The sequence below is a fragment of the Rattus norvegicus genome, chromosome 16, assembly GCF_021556685.1.
Source record: "Rattus norvegicus strain SHRSP/BbbUtx chromosome 16, alternate assembly SHRSP_T2T, whole genome shotgun sequence".
NCBI classification, from domain to species: Eukaryota; Metazoa; Chordata; class Mammalia; order Rodentia; family Muridae; genus Rattus; species Rattus norvegicus.
The window spans coordinates 45987561-46010596 of record NC_141549.1 but is presented as its reverse complement, the minus strand read 5'-3'; the positions used below and the strand labels follow the sequence as shown (position 1 = coordinate 46010596).

At 35.0% G+C, this 23036-nt stretch overlaps 1 protein-coding gene and 1 long non-coding RNA gene across 1 annotated transcript; both read right to left on the bottom strand.

Moving 5' to 3' along the window:
• Window positions 1-23036, bottom strand: part of Erich1 (glutamate-rich 1) — a gene marked incomplete at its 5' end in the record, with an annotated part of 52793804 nt that overhangs the window by 37653767 nt on the left and 15117001 nt on the right.
• On the bottom strand, window positions 1387-22823 carry LOC102549910 (uncharacterized). Its single transcript, XR_015639882.1, has 4 exons — window positions 22746-22823; window positions 21577-21649; window positions 6404-6512; window positions 1387-2016 (listed from the first exon to the last, which is right to left on the bottom strand). It is a non-coding gene; the product is annotated as an uncharacterized LOC102549910 (long non-coding RNA).

Sequence of the window (23036 nt, the reverse complement as noted above, 5' to 3'; positions counted from 1 at the left end):
TGTATCCCAACAAATTTAAGAAAATTTAAAACGAAAAATAGTCAATTGACTATTTAGCAGAAATAATTACTAATTGTTTTCTAAAATTACAGTTTTGTGAAAGATTTAGTAAAAAAACATTTTTGAGTGGTAAAATTTTTAAAATCAATTTATCACATGAATCATCATATTAGTTTTGCTAAAAACCATTATTGCCAATCTCCTATTGAGAACTTCCTTTTCTCTGCTAAGATGATCTCTGGGTTTAGAGAATTTCAGGGCCTGGAGAATGAGTCACAAAAGCTGAACAAATGCTGTTTTGATGGTAGTTGAACTAAGTATTTTGTAACTGTTTCATAAAATGAAATACTGGGAATTTCCTGCTAGTAACTGAAGAATCAATAAATGTCAAACGTATTGTAAAAAGTCAAAAATAAATTGTGTCTGCAGTTGTCTGAAACTGGGATAGTTTTTCCTCTCAGAAATAGAAGATATGGATGGGGGAAATATTTTAATAGATTTTAAAGTGCTCGTGGCTGTTTGACAGAAACACCTGAACTTACACTTGAAGATAAAGATAATTATTCTCATAGTATGACTCCTACTGTACTGATAATTCTTTTTCAGTCGTGTCCTATTTAGAAATGCTGCAATGTATTATTACCATATATATACCTTTTTAAGAGAGACCAAAACTGATATGAGGAGAGTTTAGAGTATTTAAAAACCAGATACAGAAAATCCTCATTTCTATACTATAGATCATTTATCTCTGTCCTCTAGATGAGGTATAGCAATAAACAGAAAACATTCATTACTTCCTCATTAGTTGAAGAATTTTGAGAAAATTACACATGTATCTCATAAACTATTTAATGATTATTTTTGTACTTGATATAAAATGTGAGTCAAGTTCCTGTGGATTAAACATAATACCCAGTCCAACACATTATGTTAAATTCTGAAACTAACTTTTGATTTATTCAATTAATCCACAACAAGCTTCCTAACCTTGATTAGAGTCACATGGGGAAATTCTGAAATTATTTACTCCATGGACCCAGAAGGAGGAGGAGGAGAAAAAGGATAAGGAGTAAGGGGAGGAGGAGGAGGAGAAAAAGGAGAACAAGGAAAAGGAGGAGAAGGAGGAGAAGGAGAAGGAGAAGAAGAAAAGAGAACTGTATCAGAAATACATTTTACTTAAATGAGTCTTGATTAATGTTTCATTTGTATTTCACAAAGCTTATTTAATTTATCTTTCAGGAGGAATAGACTATCACAATCTTACTTTATATCTTCCATGTCATAGAAGTCTTTATTCTCATTGCCTTAAGTATTTTATAACATTTCTTCTCTAGTAAAATATATCTTCCTCTCCTTCTTCAACAAAGAGACAAAAGCATGAAATAAAAATATAAATCTTATTTTCTTTATTTTATTATTTATATTCCAAATGTTCTCCCCCTTCCTGGTACTCCCACCAAGAGTTCTTCACCCCATCACCCCTTCCCTTTGCCTCTGAGAGGGTGCTCCCTCACCCATCCACCCACTTCATCCCTACCTCACCTTCTGCACCCTCCTTCCCTAGGGCATCAAATCTCTACAGGATTAGGCACTTCTTCTTCCACTAAGGTCAGAGAGGGCAGTCCTCTACTATATATATGCCAGAGCCATGGACCAACCCATGGATGCTATTTGCTTGGTGGCTTAGTCTCTTAGAGCTCCCAAGAGTCTGGTTAGTTGATTCTGTTGGTCTTCTTATGGGGTTGACATCCTCTTTAGTTCCTTCAATACTTCTTCCAACTTTTCCATAATAGTCTCTGATTTCAGTCTAGTGATTGGCTATAAGTATTTGCATCTGCCTTATGCATCTGCTGATAGAGCCTCTCAGATGACAACCATGTGAGGTTCCTGTATACAAGCACAACATGGCATCAACAATAGTGGCAGAGCTTGGAGTCCATCCATGGAATGGTCCCCAAATTAGGCCGGTCGCTGGATGCCTTTTCCTTCAATCTCTTCTCCAAATATACAAGTCTGACGTTTGTAAAAAAAAATCACATGTAATTATTTCACAACAAAATCTTAAGTTATGGAGATAAACTAAGCAAACAATAAAATTATAAGCTCTAATTTTAAAATAGGCATAATTTTAACATAAACCAAAATTGCTTAAAGACAGCATAAAAATACAAGGTTCCAATTATGTGTTACATGTTGGTTATAAAATTTTGAGGTAATTTTTAGTTGCTTCATTTTAAAAGAAAATCCCTGAGGTTTATATATTTATAGCAAAAACACTGATAATTTCATAACTTGGTCTTTAGTATGTATGCTTCCTTAGTTTTTTTTATTTAAAAAATTTAAAGCATATCATAGTCTTTCATGTAAAAACTATGAAAATAATTTTCTTTTTGTGAGTCTCTACATTAGTTAAAATAGGTATGATGACATAACTTTAACCCCATGCTACATAGTATCAATATATAAATCCTGTCTTCCTATACTCATCTACCAATAACGCTTTTTCTTAAGTGATATTTAATGCTATATAAAATGTAACATTCTAATTAATTATTGTTAGCAATTGTTTGATAAATATAAGATTATATTCTGACCATTATAAATATTTTTAAATGCACTATCATTTTTTAAATGTGCCTTTTTGGATAGTACACTACCCTTTGTCTGACAACTACCCACAAAATTTTTTGGTTGTCCTTAAAACTTCTCATGCCTTTCCTTTATCTTCTTGAACACAGAAGAACTGTGTTTCACATCTTCTAACTGGAAATTACCCAAATTTTTGTGGAAAAATCTGACTCATAGCATGTGTTAATAGATGTCTTATAACTGTTGGGTGTCTGGATCATAAAATATTTACACTTAATATGCACAGAAGTTTTATTGCTATTATCATTTTTAGTCATTTCTTTCCAGTCACAGTATATCATGTCTTTAAAGTTCTTATCAATTCAGTTAATAATATAAAAACATCTAAACAAAGGACAGTATTTAATGAATTGATTCTGCCTAGTCATCTCTACATCACTGTCCCTAATAAAACTTTAGGATAGATTAGACATATTGACTGGAATCTGAACTATCCTTCTCATCTTGGCCTGATGCATCATTAGGACAAATACTATAAATGGGCATAAAGAAACTTTATCTTTAAAAAGTATTCACTAATTTGTAGTCCTTAAATGGAACCAGGGACTCACATTTACTAGGCAAATGTTCTTCCCTTGAGTCATAGTCCAACCCCAGGAATACGAAAGTTTAAGATAAGAATATGCAATTGAAAATTTATTTGTGTGTCAGAGGTCACAACTATGGGCTAGCAAACATAAATGGCTCTCTGAGGCTTAATTGAAGGTTCAGTGTCTTTGCTGCAAAATGGCTTTGTGCATTCTATATAAGTCAAAGCAAGATATGCAGCTTCCATATTATGTTAGGTTCTGGAGCAAAACCAAATAACACACACATATGTATGTACCTCACTACTGAACTATACTCCCAATACTCCCACTCACATGGCCTTTTGTTTTCTAAACTTCCTCTTTTTTAAAAGGACTACAGGTTTTAACTTTTAGATTGATTTTTCTCGTGAGATAGTACATATCAAGAAAATCTATTGTACAGCCAGGGACTTGATATATATATATATCAAGTAAATATACACATTAATCTTATATGTAGAGTAAAAGTGAATTTCTTGTTTCCATTTGAAAAAGGGGTAAATTGTTATATCTAGATGCCATGGCATGTCTGCATTAATTTGATTATGACTCATGAATATATATGGAGCTATACAGCATTAGTATTGTCATAGAGATTAGAAAGTTATCACTTCAAGTCTTGCTACCAGTTATGATAAAGGAAATTTCATTGGCTCACAGGCACCCCCACTGACACTGTGCTTTATATGATAGCCTTTCTAGCAGAAAGGAAGAATTGATTAGTTGTGTCAAAAACACTTAACTAGTAAAACTTTAAATATTTACCATGTAGCTTTTAAGAAATCATATGCTGGGACCATTGAGGTTATTTGGTTGGTAAAGGATCTGCTCCCAAGACTAATGACCTGAGTTCAATCCCTAGGACCTACACGGTAGAAGGATAAAACTACTCCAACAATTGTCCTGACTTCCACATGTGTTTTCTGGCACTTGTTTGCATACACACGAGCGTGCATGTGCACACACACACATACACACACACACACACACACACACACACACAGAAAGAGAGTGAGACAGAAGAGAGAAAGTGGAAAAATATTTTTAAAATGCTGGTTCATTCTAATAACTTCTAGTAGTGAAAATTGCAGCCATCTTAAGTGAAAAACACTTGAAATAACCATTAAATGGTGATTAACTATTTCTTTAGGAAATATCTACAGTGCATTTGCAAATGACCATTAAACCCTATGTTTTTAATTCTATGTAACCACTGTATGATTTTTCATCCACGTTATTGTGCCTCCTTGCTAATTCTTTTTTCCTAGCCATGCAATGACATTTGTATTCTGATAAGTGGTATTAGTTACAGAAAAAGTAAGTGTACATTAATGAATAATAAAGCTTTGTGGGAGAAAGAACAGATGTTATTACTTTATTTAGAGTAGTTGAAAGAATATACATGTTTCCAAGTTTTAAAAGTCATTAATGAAGTTTAACTGGAACACTTGGTCTAATGTAGAAAAATTATTACATTAGAAACTTTAGATTAGATGCAGTGTGATAAAAGAATTGACCAAGTGAGAAACCATATCACAAATGCTTTTGAGATGCAATAATACTAAATATTCATTCACTGTCAAATAAAGGGCCATGTATTTTACTGCATGTAAAAGTTGGTCATATAACTGACAAGTACCAGAAGTAAAAGAGACTTTTGTGTGGTCCCAAGGAGAGGGAGGGAAGGAGAAGGAAAGAGCTTGGAGCTGATTCATTTAGTCCCTGACACTATGTCGCTATTAGAAGGGATTTATTTCTAAAAGTATTTCATTTGCTGTGATTTCAGTTGTAATACATCACCTTTTTTTTCACTTGTCCCCATAAACATATTTTCTTTTCCTTTGGGAAATATGTCAGAAAGATTACCTTATTACAAGTGTAAAAGTAGGTTCAGATTATATGTAGCAGTACAAGTACTTAGAGTTATCACTTTGAAGCTTAAAAAATTAAAACACAAGCAAGAAAACAGATAAATGACAAACAATTTAGCACAACAAATTTCCTCCTCTTAGGTTGGATATAAATCACTTTGATTTTTTGATACAGCTCACACTTGTCATACCTAGGAACTGAATTCAGCTTAGAATCGGTTTATTGCATTTTCAGTCTACTCTCATGAACTTGACATATTGATAACCCTTCAGCAAAAGCCTTTTCAGAAGGAAAATCCACCATTATATCTTGACCAGAAACTCGATTATTTGATATGTTGTCATATGAGTACACTTTGGGGACTTGAATCTCTAGATTGGTGTCATACAGATAAAGTCTTTGTATAGATCTGTTCTCTGAAGGGCTTTATTTCATAAAAATAGAGTTTTACTTTCTCTCCCTGACTCAACGTTAGAAATAAATCAACTGAGAGAAGTTGAAAGGATTTTTCAGAATTTCTCAGAATGTTCTTACAATGCTTCAAAATATCAATTAATACATTTGTATCCCTTTAAGAAATGATTAATGTTGATAACTCGCATTATTACACTATATATAATATATGTGTGTGTGTGTTTAGATATCTACCTATCCAGTCTCTTGTCACTACCTTGTGTTTAATTATTCAAACATTGATTTATGTGAAGCATTTTATATTTTCTCAACATTTTGTAAAATAAAATATACTGCTTATGTGTCAAAATAAGTGTGATCAATGCAGAATAAAATGTTACTTTGTAATAACTAAGACTTAATATCCATAAACACATGGATAACTGCATATCTTAGTAACATACATTATATAAGTCTCTGAACTCAGTGCTGAAAACCTGTCAAGCTATATTCCACCTTTCAAGTGCGTATTAACTTCAAAAATCAAGTCCACAATCTTCTCCTTCATTTTCCTTTTAGACACTGCATGAGCATGAGAAATAAGACTTCTGTTTCATCCCATATGATGGGATCTTAAAAAACCACAATTCCAACCAAAAGGGCAGTAAAGAACAATCATTAATGGTAGCTGTTTTCATGGAGATAATTATGGAACCAGATTGTCAAGTCCCAGCTTGTGGATAAGCCATAATCATATTTTGTTTAACTGTCACAACATTTTAGAAACTGGACAATTTCATGAAGTACATCTAACTTTGCTTGAAGATAAAAATTAATCTGCCCACATGGATTCACCATACCATATTGGAAAAAGTGGTTGGCTCATGAGAAATAGAGCAGTAAGAACCATATCTTACATGTGTGAAATTGTGTGTGTCATTGATCTGCATCACCTGTAGGTGTTACAGCCTGAGGCTCCTTCCTTCAGGAACACATGTTGGAGTAACCTCTCCAACCCGAATGGGCCTGCACAAAGAAAACACAACTCAATTAATATGAATACAAGCTGGCGCCTAAATTGGGCAGCTCCACCACTACACTGTCCCATTCCCAGCTCTCAACTCCCTCATCACTTGCACCTTTTCTCTGCCAGGTCTCCAGCTCCTCCATCTCCAAGGACTCTCCTCTCCTCCCTTTCTTTCCACCTCTCCTCCCTTCCAACTTCCCTTCCCCCTGCCCAAATCACAGGTGCTTGCCTTTATTTTACAAATTAAATGGGAGTTTCTGATAAGGTCACCTGAGTACTTCTCTAGGCAGCCATCCTTGGGGCAGAGGAATTAGAATCAAAATAGAGAGAACTCCAGGACAAACCACAGCACACACATCTTTTAGTTTGTCCACTTTCCTCACATTTTCTCCCATAGGCTTAGTGGGACTCACAATTCAATATTTAACTACACAGTTAACTGTTTGCTAGATTCTTCCTAATCATTTTTATGATTGGGAAACTTGAGCATCATGTAATATTAAGGGATTAAAAATAGAAAACTCTTATTTTCTTATGAAAGAACAGAAATACCACCAAAGGTTGACTTTGGATATACTCTCAGGCTATCTCTGAAGAATGAATTGAGCAAGCAAATTGTTCACCAATGTTTCAAAATGGGACAACACATAGACTATTATTATATAAAACTATGAAGCAAGATATATCTTAAATCCTAAATTCTTAGCTCCTTAAAAACAAAGAATTTAAATTATAGTTAATAATGCATTACAATAGTCATTTAAACTATAATTTATTTCTGTGGGCGCTTTTTAATTTTGGTTTTGTTTGAGTTTGTATAGTGTTAAAACTAGTAAGTGTTTTAAGATAACAAAATTCTCACAATAAATATTGGCATTATATAAAGTAATTCCTAACATAGCCCTCTTCACTTTGTATATTTCTTAAAATTATTATTAAATAATCTGGAACAGAGCTGAAAATTACTTAAATTACATAAAATTAAAGAGATCTGATGAAATTGTCTCTACTTTCCTTGACATAGAATATCTTTTCTTCTAAGACAGACATGTTAAATATATTAGAATATTGATTTTTCTATGTCTGTTAGTTTAACATGTTAGGCTTCTTAGGGAAGGATAAATGAGTTATATCATTGTTTTCTTTTTATTTAGTCTCTCATACAATGCATTCAAACCATCGCTTCCTCTCCTTCCAGTTGGCCTGTCACCTCCCCACTCTCCAAATTTACTCCTCCCTTGGACACCAATCCAGTCACAAAACATTTGACCCACAACTTGTCCTGCCAGCAAGAAGTGCTGCAGCAACAATGGTTCAGAGACTTTGGGATCAACCAACTAAATGAGTGGTCTTACTTGAGGCCCAAACCAGGAGCCCATGCTTTGCACTGCCTGGATGGAATTTGGATGGCCCAGAGACTTGGGGGTAGAAACCAATGTAACTGACAAACTATATTGCTAATAAAGTTTTTAAATAACAGAAAAGGCAGAAATGTTTCCAAATATATTTTTTAAAACCAATACAACCTTTATACTAAAGCTGAATAAAGTCAGAAAAGTAAAGGATAGACCTGTTTTTCTTATACACCTGAACATAAAGCTCATCAAGATATTTGCAAACCCAGTCAACTATAGAAAAAAGATCATATCACAATAAACAAGATTTAATGCTAGGGATACAAGCAAGATTCAACATACATAGGTAAAAACATGTAATTCAGCCAGAGACTGCAAGTCAGAAATTACATAATCGTCTTAGAACATACAGGAAAGATTTTTGATCAAATTCCATTCCCAAAGTAACTGGGAATACAATGAAATTGCTGCAATAAAGTCTATCTGTAAGAAATTTACTTTACAGCTAACATACAAAGTGGGGGGGAAATGGAATAGTCTCCTTTAAAATCAGAAACAAGGGTATCCACTCTTTGCTTCCATGTTTAATATCATTATTTAAGTACTTGAACCTTACCCAGAATGCCAGATAAGAGAATAAAAACAAAGGTATGCACATAGGAAAAGAAATTTAATTTTTTAAAAAAATTTTATACAATAGGATCCTATAGTAAAAAGAATTTCAAGACTCTGCCAGAAACTTCTTAGATCTAATAAATGCCTTCAGAAAATAACAGGACATAAAATAAATATACAAAAATCATTTATGTACAAATATGGACAGCAATAATTATGGAAAGCAATCTTGCTCACAAAAGCCTCACAAACAGGTGAAAAAGTATCTAAGAATAAGTCTAACAAAGGATGTTGAAGATCTTTAAATAAAAATTTTGAAATATTTAATAAAGAAATTGAAAAAGATCCTGACAGAAAGACCTCTCATACACATTAATCAGCAGAAGTAGAATTATGAAAATGGATATATTGCTGAATGGGATCTACATGTTGAATGTGATCCCTACCAGAACACCAGTTGCATTCTGCACAGGACTAGAAATCGATCTTAAAGTCCACGTGGAAGCACAAACATTTCTCAATAACGATGACAACCCTGAGCAGAGAAAGCAATGCTACTGGTATCACAGTATTTTATTTTAAATTATACCTCAAAGCCATAATGGAAATAGTCTTTTGACACAGCAGACAAGTGTGATGATGTAATGAAACACAGGATCCAAGAAAAGTACACAACTAAAATTGTATGGTTTTGACAAAAGTTGCAAAGATATACATTGGAGAAGAGAGATTCTTCTACAAATGCTTCTGGGAAAAAATGAAAACCCATATGTAGAAAAATAAAGCTAATCCCTCTCAGCCCATATGTAAGCCATTCGAAATGTATCCAATACTTTATTGGAAGACACAGAGCTTTGTAAGTTCAACATCGATGATTTGTGAGCATACATGTGCATTCCTGAAGGACACACCAACAACTCAAGGACTGAGAGGACTGGAAAAATGGGTGTGTGAAATTAGAAACCTTTCTATTGTAAAGGAAATGATCCACAGAGAGAACTACCTACAGATTGAATAAAATCTTTGCCAGCTAAATATCTGGCAAAGGAATAAAATCCAAAGTACATAAAAACCAATGATCCAATCAATAAAGAAGCAAATTAAATGATCAGTTTCAAAATGAAGAGGCACATGAAAACAAATGTTAAACATCCTCAGTCATGAAGAAAACACCACTACAGCACCTAGTCTGAGGAGTTACTATAGGAAAAGAAGTGACAACATACTCTGTGAGGATGAGGCTAAAAATGAACTCTTATTCACTGCTCACTGAAGTGTAATTAGTCCACCCACTGCAATCTAAAACAGAATACCATATGACCTAGTTATAGATACCGATCCTCTCTCTCAAATTTTGTTCAGAAAATCCTTCTCTAGTACTATACCTAAAAGTTTTCTCATGTTTTCCTGTAGCAATTTGAATATTGCTGGTTTTATATCAAGGCAATTGGTCTATATCAATCAATTACAACACTCCTGAGAATATACCAGATGGAATCAAAGAACACTACTGTTTCCTACATATCCATGTTTATCACAGCATGATACACAGTAGATGAATTGTAGGACTATCCTTGTGTTCATCAGCAGAAAAAAATAAAGAAAATACTAAATATACAGGAGAGATTTTCTAGTCATAAATAAGAATGAAATAAAGGCATTTATAAAAATGGGAAGAGTTAATCATATTAAGATATTTAAACTAGTCTCAACTCAGCTAGCCAAACATTGTATGTTTATTCTCAGATATGGAACATAGATTTGTGTGTGTGCACGCCTGTGTGCCTGTATTGTGTGTGTGTGTGTGTGTGTGTGTGTGTGTGTGTGTGTGTGTGTGTGTGTCCTGTATTCCAGAGTGACCTGCATATCATGGCTTCAACCTCTCCACATTAAGATCAAAGGTGTGAGCTACCAACTTCAGTATACAATTTTATTGGGAACCATTTATTGCACATAGTGATGGGTTTCATACTGGCATTTTATTTCAGTACAACATGCACTTTGACCATATTCACCAATCACTCTCTCATTTTCTCACCTTGGTAGTGTCACCTTTCCTCAATTATGGCATTATGGGAAATGTTATTACGTGTATTTGTACTTTGAGTATGCCTTAGTTGAGGTTTCTATTGCTGTGATGAAGCTTCACAATCAAAAGCTACTTGGAGAGATTCAGATTTGCTTTGGTTTGTGACTCTCAAGAACCAGTCCACCACTGATGGAAGTCAGGGCTGCAGCTCAAGGCAGGAACTCGGAGGCAGGAGTTGTTGCAGTAGCCATGGAGGGGTACTTGCTGACTCATCTCTTTCTCAGCCTGTCTTCTTACAGAATCCAGGACCCAGGATGGCACAGGAACAATAAACTGCACCCACACATGTTGATTATCAATCAAGAAAAGGCCTTACAGACTTACCTATAGGCCAGTCTTTACCTATAGGAGTCATTTTCTTGATTAAGATTCCTTCTCCCAAGATGCCCCTCACTTGTGTCAAGTTGACATAAAAATTACTTAGTATAGGGTATAGGTTTGTGAGCATGCAAATGCCATGGCCATGTGTGAGGGTCAAAGGATAACAAAGAAATGCAAAATAGGAGGAATTTTAAATTAAACATGTTGACATAAGTTTCCTGATATTTCTTATTTATGTTTTCAAACTCCTCCTCTGAACAAATTAAAAAGAATAACCAACCCAGTTATAACCAGTGCAATATCATTCACATTTACACAATGATTTAAGATATATTTCTCTTCGTTGTTGCTGCTGTTGTTTGGGTTGGTCTTTTTCTTTTTCAAAGAGTGGGGGTCGGGGGAGACTCACTGTGTAACTCACACATACCTAAAACTAGTGACTCAACCAAGCTGGAATAATTTATTTCAATTGAAATAAAGAGCAGGACTTCTCAATATTCTTTACAAAATTTTTCAACAATTCTAATTATTACTCAAAAACGTTCCAGAAAATACTAAAACCACTTTCAGTACAATTACCAAGAGATGTGTTGCTTGGTGTAGTAGTAAATGCCTGTCATCCCAGCACTTGGGAGGATAAGGAAAGAAAATCAGATCTGAATGCCAATGAAGACTGCCTGTGGAAGCTACCTAGCAAGAGCTTGGAGAGTTAGATGAGTCTGAGACAGAAAGGAAGAACCTATGTTGATCCATCTACAACACAATTTCTGTGTCAAAGGATCAGGGACTGTTGAAAAAGAGAATGTGGAAAGAACCACAGAAATGCTGTGACACTGTATCTCCTGGAAATATCAGACCTGCTACACTCATAAAGTCTCATCATGGCTGCTTAGAGGAGACCAGAACATAGACAAAATCAATAGATATGATAGGGGAAATCTCCTGAGGTCTCAGTCCTAGACAAAGAACTACAGGCAGCTAAGGAAGGCGGAGAGATGAAGAAAATAGTCTTGCTACCTTTTTGTGTAATAACAACTAAAAACTGAGGCCAGAGACCATGAATTTGAGATACAACAAAAGAAGGAGTGAACGAGAGGGGTTGGAGGGAGGAAAGGGAAATGGAGAGTGATGTAGATATAGTTTACTTTCAAAAAATAAAAAAAAAAAACTGCTAGAATAGGTATTACCTTCTCTTGCCTTCTCCAACTTTTGCTAATCCCCTTTCTATTCACAATTGTGTGTGTGTGTGTGTGTGTGTGTGTGTGTGTGTGTGAGAGAGAGAGAGAGAGAGAGAGAGAGAGAGAGAGGAGACAGAGACAGAGATTGAGATTTTCAATCTCACAATATAGAAACGCAAAGCAGCATCAGTACCATGATGAATTACACAAAGGCCTTCTTATGGAGATAGTAGAGTGATTGCTCAATTTGACTCATTACCTGCATATTTGAAACAAGAAAAAAAAACACTACTTAAATATCAGGAAGGTATCCAATAAATGTAAGTATTTACTTTGTACCCATTGAACATGTTTGCCACTCAGATTAGTCTAATGTTTATTTGTGGGAAGAGATATTCTTGAGTCAGGCTCTAGTCCTGATCCCCAGGTTGACTTTGATCCATCTCAGCCTTCTGAGGGCTGTAGTTCTGTCATGCACCAACCTTCCCCATTCATTTCCAATGTTCCTCTTACGAGGACATTAGCTATGAACAAAGTATAGGAATTGTGGTTAACACAGAGAAACTTGTATAGTTTAAAAAAAAAACGGTACTTCAGAAGGAAGTTTGCTTTGATATTGATAATATAATGGCTATTTGGAACCTGAGGGCATGCTCAAATACTACCAAGCACAGGGATAACAACTGAGATACATTATGATTAAGGGAAAATATTAGCTAACAACATCATGTTTAAATTATCCCAAAGTGGGGTTGGGGATTAAGCTCAGTGGTAGAGCGCTTGCCTATCGAGTGCAAGGCCCTGGGTTCGGTCCCCAGCTCTGAAGAAAAGAAAAGAAAAAAAAATATCCCAAAGCTATGCAATTCAACACAATATATAAATGAAACAGAAGCAGTACAATAAACAGATTTTTCAATAGGATTGGTTTTTATGGAAATGAGAATTTTCTTCTGTTTATGATTCCTTATTGCTGGCTTTCTCTTTCTTTCACTTTCAATCTCAATGCACTTAGCAAAACTTATGCCCTCCTCACACCTTTTATTAGAATAACCTAACTACTGCCACGTGATTGAAAAGAAATGCAAGGCAAAACAATCTCTCCATGAAATTCCTGAACTCTAACCTTTAAGGGTCATAGAGAGCAGCAGTTTGTTGCCTTGGAAAGTGACCTCTGCCTTTCTCTTTTCTAAACAAACATTCAGATGCTATCTGTATATTGGCTCTAAAGACCTCATTGCTAACCCATAGAGATCAATGGTATCCCATTATATTATACTTTATCTTTTTGTGAATGGAGATTCTATAAGAGTTTTCCTTAAAATTTAATAGTAACTGTATCAAGATATGATGTCTATTGTTTTCCTCAGGTAGCTATTTTTGAAACAAAAGTTGCAAAAAAACTTTTCAGTACTTGTAGTTGAGTGGATATTTTCGGCTATCTTAAAACTTGTAGAAGACTTTCTGTGTGTTCAATAGTTCATACAGAAACAATGTTAAACAACATCTTACAAAGTCAATGTATTTAAGTTGCGTAAGATGAAAGGGGCAACTCAAGAATTTTCCATTTGTCCTTATGAGGTTTAGTGACTTAATCAAAATAGAATGATTTCTTGGTCCCAGTGGGAAATCTACAGCGAAGTCTACAAGCAGGTTAATAAAACATGTTTACTTCCATCTGCAGTGCAAAACAAATCCCCACCAAGGTGCTTGCTGGTGTCTGCATTGACTTTCTCCCAAAGGTCGATTTAAGGATCTCAGAACGGCCCTAACTGTAAAAGTCCATCTGTCTGTATAAATTAGACTGACAGTTTCCTGTGCACCAGGAACACATTTCTAATCTTAGGATGGCATCAAGTCACATTCCAAATTAATGTTACCCTGAAAAACTAAAGGAAGATTCAGTACCTAAATGTTTAGGACATGATATTAAACTTACTGTATAATTTTAATATATTGTGTTTCTAGTAGATTGTTTCCCCTGTTGACCACTGTAAATCTGTTTCCTATTTAGCCAGAATGAATTGCACCCAGCCTTCAATTAAACCAATGAGTTATATAATCACTTTGTATACAAGGTCTCATAATTGGCACTTGCCTTAATTATGTGTGTGCAAATAAAATTAGTATAAATTATATATTCAGTTTGGCATCCTGTTGTAATAAATACTTGGATATAATAAAGATGTGCTAATATAATTTGTATTTATTTTGTAAAACATGTGCCTCTGTGTATGAGTGCACATGTATATACACACCTATCTATATTGAACTGAATTAAAGTTGTAAACAAAGAAACAGAAACATAAGGTTTTCCCCAGAAGCAGTTGCCAAATGTTGCTGCCCCCTTCCCCGCTATTCCTTTCTCACCAATGAGGCACTAAGTAAACAAAACTACTCAACTGTCACATTTGTTAGAAGTTTATTGTGACAAAACCCTGCTTTGCTGGGGCCTGAATCAGAATCAGTGACTCCTGTCTATGCAAACCTATGTTGGTGAGAAAAAAATCTGAAGGCAGAACAGTTTGAAAATTCGTGGTGTTTAGACTTAGCAACTTGACTAAACACAATCTAACTAGAAAATAGCACTATTTTAAGCAGTGAGTTCTATTAAACATCTCATTTTTTGGCAAAAGTTAAACAAGCATTACACTACCGCACAAATAAGGATTAAAGCACACCTTGAACGTGTGTGTTTAGAAGCAGTAACCTGATTTCACCACAGTGTTCCCATCTAGCTTAGTAGTCTGCTTTTAAATGAGTAAATGCAGTGTTTTTCATTTGGGTTTCTGGTCTCCTTCATCAGCAAAAGTATTCTCTAGATATTGTAATTTCATTTTTGTCCTCAAAGAATTTATATACCATTGTTGAGAATGGTTTTCAAAAATGTTTCCTTGTCAAAATACTTTTTCTTTTTATCTTGAGACTCTTTTAGGAATTATAGCTTTTGAGGAGGCAAACAGAGATTTTAAGATTAGGTATAAGAAACATGTTAGTTTTTTGTTTGGTTGGTTTTTTTGTTGTTGTTTGTTTGTTTTTCCAAACTATCCCAAACAAAATTACTTTTTGATAAAGGTGTTTTCAATAATACAGATGACACAATAATCCATCATTTGCAGTTATGAAAGCCAATGCTTACATTTATAAGTAATTATAACATAAGGCTTAATTAATTTCAGATCCTTGATGGCAGGCTTCTCAGGGGCATCCTAGTGCTTCTCAGTTGGTAAAATAATGGGTATCACTGGGACTAGTGTTCTGGGAATTGAACAATACCCTGACAGTAGCCTAATTACAACACTGATTTGAGTGAGGATCAGCCACAGTGGTTGAAGAAATTATAGATTATTTTCAGACATCATTTTGAATCTCCCTCTGCTTTTGAAGAAATGACTTACATATAAAATTTTCACATGCAAGAAGGAAAGACAGGAAAAAGAAGGAAAGAAGAGATGTAGAAAACAAGTGCAAAGCATCCACAGCATTGTCCTCAAGTCTCTATGTATTTATAAGTACACCGAGTTCATGGAAGGCTACAAAAGATCAGCAGCGAATAAGAGATTTGTAATTGGTATCCTGAACAATAAAATAAATGAAAAGGAAGGATATTGACACTTTTTACAGAAATTTAAAAAGAGCATTACAGTTATTTCGCATAATATTATGTAAATTTCTACTGATCTCACAAACATCACAATTTTCAACATTTGTTTGAATTCAACTAAAAATATTTGTGCTGGTTACATTTTTCCAGACCTTTTCTTTCAGATGGGAAGATTCCTGTTGTTTGCTTTGAAAGGCATCAGTTCATCTTGAAAAGAAAGAAATTGCAGAATATAGCACCTTCCAACATGGTGGTAGAAACTGGGTTTAAAGGGAGCACCGGAAGTGATCTGGGAAAGATACAGCATCTAAAGATGCTAAGTGATGGTTTGAATGAGAATGCCCTTCATAGGCTCCTATACTTGATTGCGTGGTACATAATTAGTAGAACTGTTTGAGAAAGATTAGGAATTGTAGCCCTGTTGACTGAGGGGTGGCTTGGTTGTAGGAATGATACTGAGGATGGGCTTTGACATATCAAAAGCCCATTCCAGGTCCAGTGGTTCCCCATAGCAGATCAGGACATAAAGCTCCCAGCTACTGCTCCAACACTGTGGTTGCCTGCTTCCCACTATGATAGTCATGGTCTAATCCTCTAAAACTACAACTAAGCCTCCAATTAAAACCTTGTTTTTCATAAAAGTTGCCTTGGTCATGCTGACTCTTCCATAGAATAGTACATAGTCCACATGGTCTGACATGTCTCTCACTTCCACATCCACTTTCTCACCTCCTCCCACCAATGCCATCTTATAGGAAGTCTCTCCAGGGAGTAACACACTTAGTTAGGTCAGAGCCTGCATGACATAATTGCATCTGGAAGTGTCCTCATAGACAAAGTCATGCAGAAACTTGCTTTGTTAATCCCCTAGAATCTCTTAAATTCAACAAAGTTGACAAGATTAATAAGCACAGATCAGATGTTATTCCATGTCTGTTATCTAAGGGGTGATAAGAATTTTTCTAGACTTGTTCTAGGGTTCTTCTCCATTAAATTATCATGACAAATCCCATTATTATATATAATTAATGTATACTAATATCTTAATTAGGCTTACTATTGCTGTGACAAAACACCTTAACCAAAGAAACTTGGTGAGAGTAGGGTTTTTTTCAGGTTAAGCTGCCACATCCTAGTTCACCTTCAGAGGAAGTCAGGACAAGAACTCAAGAGGGGAAGGGACCTGGATGCAGAAGCTGATGAAGAAGTTACAAAGAAGTGCTGCTTGCAGGGCTGCTTCCCATGGCTTGCTCAGTCTACTTTCTTATAGAACTCGGGATCACTGCCCAGGAATGGCATCACATACAATGGGCTGGTTTCTCCTCCAATCACTAATTAAGAAAATGCACTACTGGCTTCCCTACAGCCCTATCTTATGGAGGTATATCATCAATTAAGGCTGCCACCCCTCTGTTGACTCTAGCTTGTGTCAAGTTGACATAACATTAGTCAATAAACTAATACTCTTATTTAATTAATAAGTAAAACTGTTTGAATGTTAAAATGTACTCTAATTTCAGACAAAAGAGATGCCATCATTTTCTCTGTGTGGGTATAAAGTAGTTATTCTCTGTTTCTAATTACTAAATAACGTAGACTATACATTTTAATGAAATGTTTGTTTGACTTTTAATTCTAGAAATGCCAGGCTGAGAAACCACATCTGGTGTCATCATCTTACTAGTAGTGTCTAGATGACACAGTTTTGGCAAACCATAGGGCCTATATACTTGTATGTTTTTCTTCTGGTCATCTTCTCTTTGCTTGTAAAGAAACAAGTATTCATCATGATGTCACATCCCGGGGCATTAATTATGTCCAGATTATGCCCTAATCATGTCCAGAATGTACTAGCTCTGAATAACGTAATTAGATTAATTTTCCATTATTTTCATAGTTCAAAGTGGGGATTAACTCTCAAAGCAAGAAGCCTTAGAAACAAGCACTCAAACCACACCCAAGCTATAGCTAAGCGAATGAACAGAATGGTGTAGTTTCAACATGATTTTAGCTCTATCATCCCTCATTTTTCTGTTGTTCTGGAATAGTCCTGCTCCAGGCATTGCCAGCTGGGGTGTCTAGCTTGAAGTAATAGAATCTTATTTTGACTCAAAAGCAGGAAAATTTAATATTCTCATTGACATTCTGTGTTAGAAAGCAGAGATAAGCCTTCGAAAAAGAAGTGATGCCCAAGAAGACAGATGTTAATATATTCCCCAAAATTGAAGACTGAGATCTGGCCACAATTTGAGTTTAGTAATTTGTTGATTGAGCTCAGTTAGGTTAAGCATAGAAAATGGCATACAGTGGCCAGAGCACCCTTTCTGCTGTTAGTTAACTGCAACACATTTGACAAGTGTTTGGGAGAAGCATATGAAGGCAGAATATCCAGAAAATCCTCAGTTCCTCTTTCTCCAGTCTCCTCAGTATTTTTCTATTTTTATTCCTCAGAATAACCTGCAACATAATAAAAGTTCTAAATGTGCTTTGCAGACTTCATCAATCCTGTGGCTGTTAAAAAGCTCAAGGCAAATTCATAATCGGAGTTTTATAATCAAATTATAGTCAACCCTGTGCTTACTCCCTGCCCAATTTTCCCCTTTTATTTAGCTTTCTAATTTTTCCCCATTTTAAGTGTCATTGGGTTTGATGAATGGTTACAAGCCACCCCCCACCTCTTTCTCACTGCCTTCTCTCTCCTTTTTCCCCTTCTCTCTCCTCTCTCTTCTCTCTTTCTTCTTTCTCTTCTCTCTCCTTTTTCTCCTCTCCTCTCCCCTCTCTCAAGAGATACACAATATAAAGGTTAGTGAACACGCATACTCTAAAATAGGCTACAGACAAGAGCAGTAAACAACCAGACTGCAGAGGAGATATGAAAATAGACAACAGGGATCCTATGCTGAAGGCATTCCTAATCACAGTCCCTTCTTCTTGCCCTTGCTATCATGGAAGCCAGGATTGTACAAGGGAAAGTAGATGTTTAGAGGTGAAGGAGTATGAGTCACTAATACTGAGAAAGATTAGGAGAGAAATGTCTATTAATATCACTAAAGGCTGTAAGCCGGTGGCTCATATAATTCAAGAGTTTTCTCTCTTTCTGTCTGTGTGTATACACAATAAATTTGCTTTGACTATTTATAAATACATATCATATGTTATAACAACATATTGCATATGCTGTTACATATTATATACAGTATGAAAAGTCCATGGAGAGAGCAAAAGATGGTCATCATGCTTTGTTAAAAAAAAATCTGCCACAAGCCTGCCTTGAAATCTGATTTCATATCTAATCTTGATTAGGTGGCACATATGTCATAAATAATTTATATACCTCTCCAAAGCATTTGGCTCTTAAATTAATTATGTGCCTTATGGCTTTGAATTAGACACATTCAAAAATATTCTTTCACCCTACGGCCCAGATTTCTGTATGAGTTGTTAAAAGAACCTAATACAGGAAAATTAAAACTTTATGAAATAATATGCCTGTAGAAGAGTCACTGGGAGTAGGCATTATATCTCAGTATTACTATTAGGTTTCAGATATTATAGACAAGGCGACCATATTGTAGGAAATCACTCAAAAATGCAATTTTTAGAAATACAGCCTGCATGGAATACTCTAAAAATTTGAATGCAAGTAAACAAATGCCACAGTTAAAATAATTAAATCTCAACTGTTATTTGTGTTAACAGTATATATCCTATTGCTTTGTAAGTCAAGATTGGGAGGAATGATTTTAGAGGCTCCTTCATTTCATCCAAGTTATTTGAGAAGTAGTGTTATATGAAACAGCATGAGAAACCAGAGAATTCAATGTCATTTTAATAATCATTTTAAAACCAGTTACTGTAATATTGTATTTTTTTCCTTATGTCACATTTGGACAAATTTTTGGCTCTAACTTCATGATTTCATGAATGAATGAAATTATTTGTTAAATACTTTAGGAAATATATACCAGAAAGTCACAATTTTATATTGGAAATTATATAGCCAATATCTTCTTTATTGGTAAAGACAATTATATCTTCAGTACATAATTCAGTACCATAATTAATGAAACTTAGGTTAAGTAACACCTAATTGTCAACTTCTCTCTGCCAATTGTTCTGTAGATAAATTTTTAGTGAACTCCAATATGTTTTATTTGAAATACTAAAAAAATAAGAGAACTATAGCTTGCATGGCTATTTTCATAGGATCTTAAATGCATGGAGAATGGTAAGTACAATGCTCTTACAAATTTATTTTCTCCGATCAATTTATAATTGATATGAAAGTGAAAGGGCAAGTCCATTTCATGTTGAGCACTGAGAGTCAAAACTCTTTAAATGATTTAAACTAAAGTGGGAAAACAGCAAACTTCAGGAATTGATGGAGAAGTATGATAATTAATTAGCTTTTCTGTTACCCCGGACTTGATGCATTGCTGACAGTTTTCTCTGTAACATATACATGTGGATGCATTTCTCCAAATGTAAAGAGAGTCAACATATAGAGACCATAGAGACTGAATGGGAGGAGGGCCTATAAGGTTTACACCACACCTTACCTTGCCTGATGGTCTTCTCCGCACATACAGACCGCTAATGGAATTTCAATTATTATAGTATGCATGGGGGTTGGTCACTGATAATATACAATTAAACTATTTTAAAAGTCATTGTATGAAATTTTATATCTCGTATAATGGTGGATTTTATGATGAAAGTGCACATTTAAGAATAAAACAGCTGTGAAGCACATACTAGAGTAGCTAAATGTTTTCATTGGGATTCTGAGAGTTAATTCAGGTAAGACAATCCAATTTTAATGTAAATGGAGTAGCACCTCTGCAAAGCAGAATTTTAAGAACCAATGAAAGAACTGATCCTTTTTTTTAACCTCATAAGTAATTTCCATTGTGCCCCCCTTATTTTTACAATTTAGCTTTATTTTCTGAGTGTGTCAATCAAAGTTTATGAGGAAGATGTTTTAATCGGTTTTATAAGTAAAAGGAGATTAACCAAGGGACAAGCTGGCTCCTATTCTATTATTATTAATCAGATGAAGAATCCTCTTACACAAAAGAAGAACTTGGGGTAATCACAGTAAAATTAGGCTCTTTCACATATCGCATACAATTTACTTTCTCTTAGAAACGGAATCCAAATGGCTTTTACTCCAAGGAATTTAACTAAACACAATCATTTATTTTCCTCATACATCTTTCGTCAGGTACATCCCTTGGATATGAAGTGGTGTATCTTGTGACCCTGTGGGTGAAGGTCTTCTAGAAGTCATTATAAGAGACATTCCATTCTCCCAGCATTTTAGATTATTTTAAGGCAATTCAACATCATAAAATGGAAAAGCTTAGACTGAGAAACCATGAGTCAGAGAGTATACTATAACTTTCCCTTCACATTTGTTAGTCAAACTAACTTCTTTGTGAAAATATTTCTCACTCTCTCCTTCAACAAATGAAGCCAAAAAATGGAGAAGCCCCAGCTCACACATTAGAATGTAGCAGGGAAAAAGAGCAATATGTTATTGCTTTATCACCCCTAACAGAAAGTACTATGCCCTGTTTGTGTTTATTTTGGCATGAAACAGCACTCTGGCTTCATTTTGAAAGTTGGTAATTGGAGAATTTGTGTTGGCTTCAGGCCAGACATAAGCTGAGTGTGAAATGCAGTAGCTAGAACTCTGTATACTTTCATCTTTAGAAACTTTGCTAATCCCATAACAAATAGTTATCACTGAAAATGTACTCTCTGTCAGTATGCTTCAGAACCAAAGAAAGCATTTAGATGTATAAAGTGCTAACAAGATGTCACACAGCAAAGTTTAAAAGTAAGGGTGAATATGTTTAGGGCTGACCATTTGGTACCAAATAACCAATTGGTGTGGTTTACCTTAAGGAAGACTATTTCTCCCGCTCTGGGCAGTCCTTAGCTTCCTTAGTTCTTTGTGTAGGGTTGAAATAATCTAAAAAAGAAAAGAAATAATTGAAAAAGTAAAGCAAGTATGCAGATAAATTCTGCTGGACAGTTCCTTCATTGGCTTGTGGGCTGTTTGTATTATAGGATCTATTAAGCCTTGATTAGTAATTTTATAATCAAAACATTTTTAAAATGTCTTCCAGAGAAATTAACAGATACAATTTTTGTCCATCACCTTTCTGCTCTTACACCTGAGATATGAAAAAACCTCAGATTAAAAAAAAAATCTGAGCTCATAATATTGGAGGTACCATCCATATTTTGGTTGACCATGCAGTTTTGGGTGCTATGTAAAGGTAATATACAGTAACATCATTAATGATGAATCAAAACCATTCACTTAACTACTAGCAACAAAATAGGGGGCAGAAGAAGATTAGAGTTCCACCACCTCCTTCGAAAGTACCCTCCGGAGCTACCTGATGGATCCCACCAGACCCTACTACTAAAGTGTTTCACTTTGAATACATTGGCTTTTGGAAAATCCTAAAGATCTCAGAAGAATGAGGTATAATATGATAAAAAATTGTATCTATACAAAATTATTATTTAAAATGAAATATTTAAGTTTCAAAACTAATGCATTAGTTTCTACACGAAAGACTTTGTTCTCTTAGTTAATTTTTTTGTTTGATATTCAGAGATGAAAATTTACAATATATTGACAGTCGGTGTTCTCTTAATGACCTCAAGGTCCTTAAAACTAAATGTATGTAACTTCACATATCTATGACATTCCATTCCAAAATTTTCATTGTATTGGAATACCAATGACCAAAGGAAACTCAGTTCTATCACAAACTCCACTCTGACCAACTCTTGTTTCTGATGCCATTGAGAATGTGGTCTGATGAACAGCCCTGTAATTATGCTCAGGTGAAGTAGATGGAAGAGAAACCTTGCTATTCCCAAAGAATTTTTCAATTGTTTGTTGGATTAGTTCCAGTGATATGGATGAAAAGAGACAATGAAATGAATATATGCATATATAATATGTATATAATATATATATATTATGAAGGAACTTATAAGATTGGCTTATATGATAGGTGCTAGAAGTCCAACAGTGCCCAGGTACATACCTTAGAGCCAGAGAGCTTGGTAGCTTCCTAGCCTACCAAGCCACGGGCCTCAACAACTTGAGGTTGAAGGCCTGGAAAATTCTGGGAGTATCATTCCTGTGCAGTCCATATTGGGGGACTAAAAATCTGGGTTATGATATCAGTGAAATATGACAGCATCAGTAACAGCAGACATGGTCAGTAGAAAGGAGGGAAGCAAATCTGGTATTTTCCAGGGCCCTCTTCATATAAAACTGCCTTTAGAAGGTGCTTCTCATTCTAGGGGCAGTTCTTGTACTTCCTGAAAACACC